Genomic DNA, 11,826 nt, shown 5'->3' on the forward strand with positions numbered 1-11,826 from the left:
GGTCTGGGAGAGAGAGAGGGGGAATGAGAAAGGGGGGGCGCGGGTCTGAGAGAGGCTAATTAGCCTCTCTCGGTCAATTCGGGCGCGGGCTGCCCAAAAATTTTGGGCGCCCGCGCCCGAAAATTTTTTCCCACCAAAAACTTTTAGCGACGGAAAATTCCGTCGGGGGTCTGAGAGAGGCTAATTAGCCTCTCTCGGTCAATTCGGGCGCGGGCTGCCCAAAAATTTTTGGGCGCCCGCGCCCGAAAATTTTTTCCCACCAAAAACATTTAGCGACGGAACATTCCGTCGGTAAAAATTATTTTAGCGACGGAAATTCCGTCGCTAAAAATATTTTTACCGACGGAATTATTTATTGTCGGTAATGTTTTAGCGACAGATTATTTCAGTCGCTAAAACAAAATTTTCCGTCGTTAAATGTTTTTTACCTACGGATATTTAGCGACGGAAATTCCGTCGCTAAAAATATTTTTACCGACGGAATTATTTATTGTCGGTAATGTTTTAGCGACAGATTATTTCAGTCGCTAAAACAAAATTTTCCGTCGTTAAATGTTTTTTACCTACGGATATATAGCGACGGAAATTCCGTCGCTATATTTCATGTTATAGCGACGGAAATTTCCGTCGCTGAATATCCGTAGCCAATACCTCATTTTCCAGTAGTGACAATAGAGGAAGATGACCAAAATACCAACTTGGAAAGACCCTTGGTTCATCACCTGAATATGCAGTACGGTGATAGGTTTGAACAAAAGGAACCCCCTATCGAGGACCAAGTAATCAAGGTGAATATGGGTGACGAAGATAATCAGAAGCCGATTTTTGTTAGCAACAGCCTCCCGCTAAAGGAGAAAGAAGAGTTAATTGCCCTCATTAAGGAGTACATCGATGTCTTTGCTTAGAACTACGAGGATATGCCAGGGCTCGATCCAAATGTGGTAATGCATCGCCTCAATATTAAGCCAGATGTCAAACCTGTCAAACAACAACAAAGACGGTTTCGTCCGCAAATTATGGAAGCAATCGAGTCCGAAGTTAAAAAGCTTATCAACTTGGGTTTCATCAGGGAGAAGCAACACCCTAAATGGCTTGCCAATATTATCCCGGTCCTTAAGAAGAACGGGAAATCAGGATTTGTATCGACTTTAGAGACCTTAACACCGCCTGCCCGAAAGATGATTTTCCTCTTCCCATTACAGATGTTATCATAGACAATACATGTGGATTCAAGAGAATGTCCTTCATGGACGGATTTTCTGGTTATAATCAGATAAAGATGCACCAAGATGATAAAAAGCATACCGCCTTTAGAACACCCCTCGGTGTCTTCTGCTACACCAAGAAGATATCAGCTCTTCCCAATTACCTCACCAAGAAGAGCAAAGAGGGAATGTAATATAGAAGCATCCACCCCCACGAAGAAGGATATCAGCTCTTCCTAATTGCCTCACTAAGGAGGACAAAGCGAGGATGCAATATACAATATGATATGATAAATATTGAATGCACGAGCAAAAAATTATAAAGGCTTACCAGTGAAAGATAGGGATTCCCTTTCAGGAGACTAAGTGGCCGAGCGGCTCCTCAGAAAGCGTGATCTCCTCGTTGACATGGCTAATCTACAAAAAGATCAACAGTTCAGTCAGATCACGAATTGAGGTACGCAAATCAGAGATTAAAAGGAAATTTGTGAATCTTTGACTGAAATTCTACAAAATAGAATTTTCCAGTTAAAGGTCCAATTAAACCTATGAAATGCTTTCGATGCAAATTGGAGTCCAGAAAATAAATGCAGAAGGCTAAAGTGGCGAGTTTGATTCTCGACCAATACACAAGCCGAAAGCTTGGACATTCTTCTCTCAAAGGCCAAAAGTGGACACAAGCTCAATTCTTACATGTGGTTCAAGCGAAGCTCCTCATACATAGCTCACATCCATGATCAAGCATAAGGTCTCGACCACGTCAACATATAGATTTACAGGCTCACAGAATCATCCGAAATTAGAGCATGGAAATTAACTTGAGTTTCAAAACCATACAATGAACATATATCAAGTCATGTACACCAACCAAACATCCCAAGGGTTCGATGTTGACAAAAATTCAAAACTAAGCTTCAGTTCATATTCAAACTTTAGTTCATCAATTTCAAAGCTAACAAAGCTCAATAAATTTGGCCACCATCAAAGCCCAAGACCAAATTTCAGTTTTCTCAAAAATTCAAGAATTAGGGCTTCAACTAACAAGTCATGCACACAACCAAGAGTTCAAAATTTGGTCATCACTCAAAGCCTAAGATCAGATTTCGGTTGTTCTCCAAATTCAAGAACTAGGGTTTCAACTATCAAGCCAAAACTCAAAGATTCAACCAAAATTAAAGTGAGAACATTGAAGCTTACCTGAATTCGAAGAGGAACTGAGGAGGAGGAGAGACCCGTCAAAATAAAACCCACAAATGCTCGAGCCCAAGTCAAGATCAGCCGAAACCCTAGTTCCTAAACTCACAAACTCAATTGATTTTAGAGGGAGTGAAGAGAAGGAGATGAGGAATTTAAAGAGGGGAGCTTTGATCTCGTTTAGAGTTCTTGAAGTGGAGAAGTTCTTGAAGAGGTAGAGCTTGGGGAAGAAGGAAACCAAAAACTGGAAGAAGAAAACCGAAAGCTAGAAGAAGAAATGAAGAAAAAGGCCAAAACTGGTTGTAATACACCAAAATGAACCCCCCCAACCCACTTTCATGCGGGTCAGATTGACGCCCGACCTACGTTCGCGCAGGTCGGATGGATCTGACCCACGTTCGCGTGGATCGGATTGATCTGACCCACGTTCGCACGGGTCGAAGTGATCTGACCCGTATTGGCGCGGGTCGGATTTGCCTAACCCGCGTTTGTACAGGTCAGGTGTGGGTGACCCGCATGCGGGTTTGGTCTGATGGTCGTATTCGTGGTACTTTTGCCCGCCTCCGCCCGCTTTTGAGATATTTAGGACCCACTTTCATACTCTTGGGTAGTTCCACGGCATTTTCGCCCACATTCGAGATATTCGGGACCCACGTATACTCCAATAGGAGTATACGAGTATAAACTGGTCCTCCACAAGTCAACGTCGGTTAACTCATTGCGATGAAAGTCAATGCCGGTCAACGCGTAGTCCCAGGTCAATGTCGGTCAACACGTTGCGATGAGAGTCAACGCTGGTCAACATAGATAATTAGTTCAAAGTCAACTTAATGACACGAGCCAAAATCAATTTACCAATTTTGATTCAAGACTTCGTTAACGGCCAGAAAATAAACACAGCATCAGAAAATTTTTAGCTATTCAACAAAATACTGAATAGACTGAAAAGTGAAGAAGTTAAGAACCGAAGCCAGTTATAGGTCCTTTAGCACCGAGTGAAGGAGGGGGTCTATCACATCCAAAGCATTTCAGACTCATCTATAAAAGAATGAGGCTGAAACACTTTGAAGGGGGTATTTGTTGTTGGCCTTCTTGTTTTGATGATGATTTATAAACAATTTATATCTAATATTATTTGTCTAGTGTTTGTGTTTTATATTTATTCTAGGCAAACAATATGTTAGAGGATGGATGGAATTGCGCATTCACGATCATATCCAATAAAGATTGGCGGAATTGTGGAGTGAAGCCTATGCAATTCAAATTGAAGATCCAAGTTCTAGCTTTATCCGTAAGTGTACCAAGTTAAGCTACATCGAAGATCAATCAAACTTGGGTATATTTAGTTTAGGTTTTATATTATGTGTGTTAGTACTTTAAGCTCAATCATTTATACACACACATATTTGGTTTTTATATATATAGTTATATATATACACAAGTTTTGGTTTATGGACTTAACAATTATTGGATACATATTTTATTAAGTCTATAAAATCATTTCATAGGGTTTCAAAACATTGTTTATGTCAAAACATCAAATTTCATGTATATCACATTTTCATGTTTTGGACACTTGCAAAATACATGAGTTTTCACAAATGGGAAACTCAATTTGAAAAATTCTTTTTCTAAAATGTTCAATTTCATGTTTATAAATGTTTACCAAAGTTTTATCAATTTTGGAATTAATTTGTTATGTTTATTTGAATTTACAAAATCCAGTTTTTAATTAGCTCATGTTCGTGCACATGTTCGTGCATGTTTTTGTAAAACTGATACATTTTCACAATTGGGATATGCGATTTGAAAATTTTCTTCGTTTACATGTTTATCATCATATATACAAACATTTCCCTAAGTTTTGCTATTTTTGGAGTTGTTTTGTTATTTTCAATTGAATTTACAAAACCGTATTTTCTGTAGTTTTTTTCAGAAACTGTATATCTGTGTTCAAACATTTATTTCTCTCAACTGGGAAGTTGTATTTCATAAATTATTTATCTAACATGTTTATCTACATGTCTAGAACATTCTCTCAAACTTTCATAATTTTTGGAGTTAATTTACTATTTTTAATTGATTTTACAAAATCAGATACGTAAATTTTCAGAATCTGTCAAAACCTAAAATTATTTGTGCACGTTGCTACAGTTCGGTCAACCGCCACGGTCGACCATGCTACAGTATGGTCGACCGTGACAGTCGGCCATCTACAGTATAGAGAGCAGTTTACAGTTTTTCTTTGTGCGGTCGACCGTGACGGTCGACCGCCAATGTTACCATTGCACAGTAACGGTAACATTCTGTTTTTTATTTTTTAGTGGGTTTTTAGGGTTTTTTGAGATGTTTTCTTCAAGCCTATATATACCCCTTTGCCATAACTATTTTCTACCACAAGAGAATGTTTTAAAGAAGTTTTAAAAGAGTTTAAGTTTGGTTTAAGTTTGTTTAAGAAGCTTTTAAGCATTTGGAAGTTTGAGTTTGTGAAATCAATTCCACAAGAGCTTGAGGAGATCATCTATTGAAGTTTGAGCTTCCAACTATTCTTCCTCCCTCTCTTGATCTATTGAGAAGTTTTCTAAACTCTTATCTAGCTTTACATTTGCTTAGTTATTTGATTATCATTCTTTAAAGCTAGTTTTTATATTGAGTTTAGATTTGATTATATTATCTCATTGTTACACACACCCACATTGAGCTTATTGTATTTACATTTATAGTATAATTTGGGATTGTGGGTTTGTGACTAAGAGTTGTGCTTAATTGAGTTCTTATCTTATTTAGAGAGCAATCATTTGATTTGTGAGCTTTAATTGTGAGATCACTTTGTAATATACTTGTACACCGAGAGAAGTGTGTGACGAGAGTCGGGGATCGTCCCAAGAGGAGTGGCGTCGGTTGACGAACCTAGGGAGAGGTCGTATCCGAGCACCTGAGGGAGACACGTCGATAATCATATTTTATTATAATTTTATACCCTAATTATCTATTTTATATGAATAAATATACCACTAATAAATGTTTTTATCTTTTAATTGCAGGCTAATGAAGAATAAATCTTAAACTCTCATCTCTCAACAAAAACCCATTGATTAAATGAAGAAATGAAGCAAAGAAGCCCATTGGAAAATCAATTTCCAAATTATCCAAAAGCCCAGAATCAAGTCGAGTAGCCTGTAGAAGCCGGAGAAAATCAAAAATCTAATATGAAAAAAAATCATATTCAAAATGGTTGGCCACAAAGAAACGACGATATCTCCTAATCCGGAAGGTGGAATTTAACATATAATATATAAAAATCGCCTATCTCGACGAGATGAAGCTATCCGTGAAATCAGAATTTGGAAATAGTGGGTATCGATGTCAGCATCGATGTGGGCATCGATGCTAGCATCGATGCCTGCATCGATACCAGATTACTGTAGCGCGCGTCAATGGCTGATTTTGCTTGTCTTGGGGCTCAAGTTTGATCAAATGGCTCTCATTCACTGATGTTTACTATAAATAAGGGTAGAGAGTGAGGGGTTAGAGGTGTGAAAATTTTTGTAACTCCTTTTGAAGAGGAGGGTTACTCTTAATTGAGAAGGCTTTCCAAATTTGTAACTTTTTGTTACAATTAATAATAATAATTTTTTCACCACTTTAAATATTTCTTCTCTTTGTTGGATGATGAAGATGGAGATGAAGAATTATTTAGAGGTTCGCATTTCTTTCTTTTTTTCTCTTTTATTTCTCTTTTATTGCTTATTAGTTAGATTTATTTTCATGCTTGTAATTAGATTTTATTTTCTTGTTTAAATAGCCAAGAGGCTAGAACCCTCTTTCCTTAGATTTATTTCATGCTCATAGATTAGATTTATTTTATGCTTATAGAGTAGATTTATTTTCTTGTATTTTTACAATTTATTTTGTAGTTTAGATTTTGTAATTTATTTTATAGTTAGATTTTAATTTCTTGCACTATTCACCTTGAGGCTAGAACCCTCTTGAGTTTAGTTTTTTTTTTTGTTTATTTTCACTTTCTTTGATTTTCCTTTAGGCTAGAACCCTCTAGGGAATCAACTTTTTCTAAGAAGAGGATTCAATTCTAGATTACCCATATCTTTAATTGAATCCGCTATCTTTACATTCTTGATTTTTTTATTTGTTTCACGATTTTATTCATTCTTCCTTCTTGCCTTGTTGATCACATTTATTTTTTACTCACTTCCACTCTCAAATATATTCATTTCCATAATCACAATCATTCTCTTCATAATCACATTCACTCATCACTCCTATTTTGTCACGCACACAACATAAGAACCAATTTTATATTTTCTCCTACAAAAACACCTTCCTCGTGGGATCGATAACTTTATACTATAACTTGACACGGTTGTGCACTTACAACCTTTTTGGTATATGTTTATGCCGCATCAAGTTTTTGGCGCTGTTGCCGGGGAAAATGCTTAAGTAGGTTTTAATTATTTTGGTTCTTTAACTTGTGTGTTTTTTGTGAAGGAAACGCTTGGAGCTTGAAGATCGTGGATTGGAGAATTAGGATTTGAAGATTTACTTTCGGGTAAGTCTTCTTTCTAGTTTTTAATTCCACCATTTAGCTACTTCTTCACATTTAGAGACAATTAGGACTTAAAAAAAATTTTATTTTTGTTGACCATAATAAAATTCACCCTCCACTTTGACATTTACTAACAAGATAATAAATTCAAACATATTCCCCACTTCTCATTTGTTTGATTGTTAACCCTAATTAAAAAAAATTATTTTCCATCCTTTTTAGTTGCTTTTAATTCATAGGGTTGCATTTCATATTGATAGTAGGAATTCACCAAGTGATTTGAGCATCTTGATTTGGCACATACTTAAAAATATTTTTAAGGGCAAAACCCCATAATCAAGATAAGGTGAGGGATTTCATCACCCTTTCCTTAGCCCAAAAATCACTAATTCCTCACTTCACAAACCCAACCTAATAAAAATCATTAGACGTTGGCCCCTAAGGATTCGAGCTCAATAAGGAACAAGAAATCCTTAAGTGAACCGGTTTAAGTTTTCTCAGATTAGTTGGTGTCTAAGGCAAGGTTTAGGGGTTGCGTAAAGCGCTCCGCAAGGAAAGAGGTACTTAATTGATCTCTGATCACCCTCTAGTACTATCCTTACCTGGCTAACTACCTGGGTAAAACTTTAATCTTTTTACTGTAGGAGTTTTTGGTTAGGGGCTGGTCTAGTTGAGTTAGGCTAAACCCTAGAATTAGAGTGATTGAAAAGTGATTGATTTGATTTGTTTTAGTTAGGTTTTCTCTATTTTTTTCTCATAAAAAATAATTTTTTTTCTTTTTTCTCATTCTTTATAAAAAAAATATAAAAAGAAATAGTTTTGGTATATGCAACAGTGGATTAGGGATAATACACGTCGATTAATTCGCTTTGAACCAATCATAGAAATAGAGCATCCTAATCCACCCGTTCTTCATGATATGTGCTATCCCATTAGGAATGCAATCCCTTCGTGCATTAGGCTCCCCGAAACAAATGGAATAAATTTTAAGCTTAGACCGCAATACATAAACATACTTCTCAAATTCCTTGGTAATGAAACAGAAGACGCATATATTTTTATTTCGGAATTTGAGGAAGTGTGTATTATGATTAAAATGAGAGAATTAAATGAAGATGCGGTTAAGCTTAGATTTATTCCATTTGCTCTTAAGGATAAAGCTAAAAAATGGCTGTACAGCTTACCAACAAATTCCATCTCAACTTGGGATGAATTTGTCACCGTTTTTCTTAAGAAATTTTTTCCTATTCATAAAACGGTAAAGCTTAGGAACAGCATTCAAAACTTTAAAATTATCCCGGGAGAACCTTTTTGGAAGTATTTTGACCGATTTAAAGATCTTCTCATCCAATGTCCTCATCACGGTTTAGAGAAATGGCGATTGTGCCAAATAATTTATGAGGGATTAGATTATTCTGCAAAAACTTCCTTAGAATCAATGTGCCACGGGGATTTTATGAGGAAAAATGCTGATGAAGCTTGGGAGTTTTTGGAGAGTCTTTCTGAAAAAACAATGCAATGGGAACAGTGCGATGACAGGGTTTCATCAGTTCCCCATTCTAAGTCTAGTGGTCTTTCCTTGGAGTCAAACATTGCTTCTGAAGCGAAGATGGCGACAATTCTGCGGAGGTTAGAAGCCTTAGAAATTAAGGAACGAGCTCCAGCTCAACTCAATCATGTTTCTTTCCCAGGATGTCATAATTGTCAGTCTCCTACCCACGTTTCAGAGAATCCGTTCTACAGTTGGATGACTCGTTGACTCACCGAACCGTTAGCTTGATTCTGCACGCGAGTGGATCTATTCCGTTGTTTGCGTGCGGTTCGTTAGCCTCATCACCTCGTTAATCCACTTCGTCGTGTGTCACTTGGCTTCGGTATTGCGGGCTAACGCTCGCGTTTAGATACGTCGCCCGATGGTTCATTGGTTTGTCGAATCACCGTGCCGAGCTGTGTTAAGGGACCCATAGGCATTTTTATACGCCTACACAGAGGATGCATATATTTTTATTTCGGAATTTGAGGAAGTATGTATTATGATTAAAATGAGAGAATTAAACGAAGGATGCATATATTTTTATTTCGGAATTTGAGGAAGTATGTATTATGATTAAAATGAGAGAATTAAACGAAGATGCGATCAAACTCAGATTTATTCCATTTGCTCTCAAAGACATAGCAAAAAAATGGCTGTATAGCTTACCCATAAATTCCATCACTACGTGGGAGGAATTTATCACCATTTTTCGTAAGAAATTTTTTCCTATCCATAAAACGGTGAAGCTAAGAAACAGTATCATGAATTTTAAAATTATCTCGGGAGAACCCTTTTGGAAGTATTTTGACCGATTTAAAGATCTTCTCATTCAATGTTCTCATCACGGTTTAGAAAAATGGCGATTGTGCCAAATAATTTATGAGGGATTAGATTATTCTGCAAAAACTTTCTTAGAATCAATGTGCCACGAGGATTTTATGAGGAAAAATGTTGATGAAGCTTGGGAGTTTTTGGAGAGTCTTTCTGAAAAAACAACGCAATGGGAACAGTGCGATGACAGGGTTTCATCAGTTCCCCAATCTAAGTCTAGTGGTCTTTCCTTGGAGTCAAACATTGCTTCTGAAGCGAAGATGGTAACGATTCTGCGAAGGTTAGAAGCTTTAGAAATTAAGGAACGAGCTCCATATCAAATCAATCATGTTTCTGCCTCAGGATGTCATAATTGTCAGTCTCCTACCCACGTTTCAGAGAAATGTCAAATCAATCATGTTTCTGCCTCAGGATGTCATAATTGTCAGTCTCCTACCCACGTTTCAGAGAAATGCCCTCTCCTAGGAAACAACAATGCATTAGAACAGATGAATGCCACGTTTCAGAGAAATGCCCTCTCCTAGGAAACAACAATGCATTAGAACAGATGAATGCTGCATTCCAGTACCCTAGAAATGATCCATTTTCTCCAACCTACAATCCAGGGTGGAGAAATCATCCCAATTTTGCATGGAATCTAGGAAATTCTCACGGAACTCAAAACTTCACTCCCGCTTCGACCTAACATTATCCTAGGGGAAACACAGTTCCGTTCAATTCTCATTCATAATTTCAACAACCCAATCTGCCGTATCAAAATCAGTCTCCTCTTCATCAAGCTGTAATTCAGACTCATCACAATCCAGATCAGGATAAACGTCTCAACGTCTTGGAAAGGGGTTTGAAAACCATAATTAAGGCCTCCACTCAAACCACGAATATGTTGACTCAAACGTCTAGCACTCTAAATTCCTTCATGCAATCAACTGGACAAATGCTCAACTCCAACACTCAAACTATAGCTAGATTAGAATCCTAACTTAGTCAACTAGCTAGTGCCGTGAGTGAAAGAGAGAAGGAAAAATTTCCGAGTCAACCTGTGGTCAACCCTAAGAACACAGGATGCAGTTCATCCTATGAAGCCCAAGTGAATGCAATCCATTCACTTCGGTCAGGTAGACAGGTCGATAATCAAGTGAGAACTCCTCCAAGTCAAACTCTTGATCCTGTACAAATTCCTTCTCCTTCTCCTTTTGATGAATCTATTCAACAATCACTCCCCTCAGATGACCAAGAACCTGAACCCGAACCTGAGCCTGCTTTTGATAGATTTAGACCGGTTGCTGCATTTCCAGATAGACTCAGGTCTAGGAACCACTCTCCTCAGGAGGAGAAGATCCTAGAAACATTCAAGCAGGTTAAGGTCAACATTCCTCTCTTAGATATAATTGAACAAATTCCATCTTATGCTAAATTTTTAAAAGAATTATGCACTAAGAAGAGGCGAATAAATATTCCAAAGAAAGTCTTTTTAGCTGCCAATATCAGTGAAATGCTATCAAATCCCATACCTTTGAAACGTAAAGATCCAGGTTCCCCCATCATTTCATGTATCATTGGTAATACTCACATTGATAAGGCGCTTTTAGACTTAGGGGCCAGTGTCAATTTGCTTCCATATTCAGTCTATCAGCAATTGGGTCTAGGTGTACTGAATCCAACCAAATGCACCTTACAGTTGGCTGATAGATCTGTCAAGGTCCCTATGGGTGAGTTAGAGGATGTTCTGATCAAGGTTAGAGATTTTATTTTTCCAGTAGATTTTGTAGTCTTAGAAACACTGCCTGTTTCTAATCCCAAAGGACATACACCTGTCATCTTAGGACTACCCTTCTTAGCCACTTCTAATGCTCTCATCAACTGTAGAACTGGTCAAATAAAGCTGTCCTTTGGGAATTTGACTGCTGATCTTAATATTTTTAATCCAGAGAACCAACCAAATAATCAGTCTCTAGAAATAAACTACATTCAGGAAAGATCAGAAGAAGAAAAAGAAGAAGAGTCTGATTTGAGTTTTGAGGGAATTTTTGATGAAGAGTTATGTTTTTGAAAGAAGCAGATCAGGTCCTTGAGAATAATAAAACTGTGTTAAACATTTGCTGTTTTGAATTAAATTTTGAAGAACTCTTTCTTGATGAACTTAGATTCTTGGAGAATAATCAACAACCAAATTTTCAAAATTTCACAGAAGAATTGGTTGTTAGAAAAAAAAACTTCACAGTACAAGAGTCTAAGTTCATTAAAAATGTAAAATGCATAACACCAATAATACCTACCTTACTTTGTTGCAAGAATTACTGAACACCCCGAAATGCTTGGAAATTCACATTGTTGATTATATCATTCTGAATTTGTTTAAAATCCGGGGAAGAATTTTCAACAGTAAGGTAGGATTCAATGTAGAACGGGAACTCTTCATGTTGAATATTTCATTCTACATTGTTTATTTTATTTATTTCAGAATAATAAAACGAATTTACTCTTCTCTCATTTGAGAG

The sequence above is a fragment of the Asparagus officinalis genome, chromosome 7, assembly GCF_001876935.1.
Source record: "Asparagus officinalis chromosome 7, Aspof.V1, whole genome shotgun sequence".
Taxonomy (NCBI): domain Eukaryota; kingdom Viridiplantae; phylum Streptophyta; class Magnoliopsida; order Asparagales; family Asparagaceae; genus Asparagus; species Asparagus officinalis.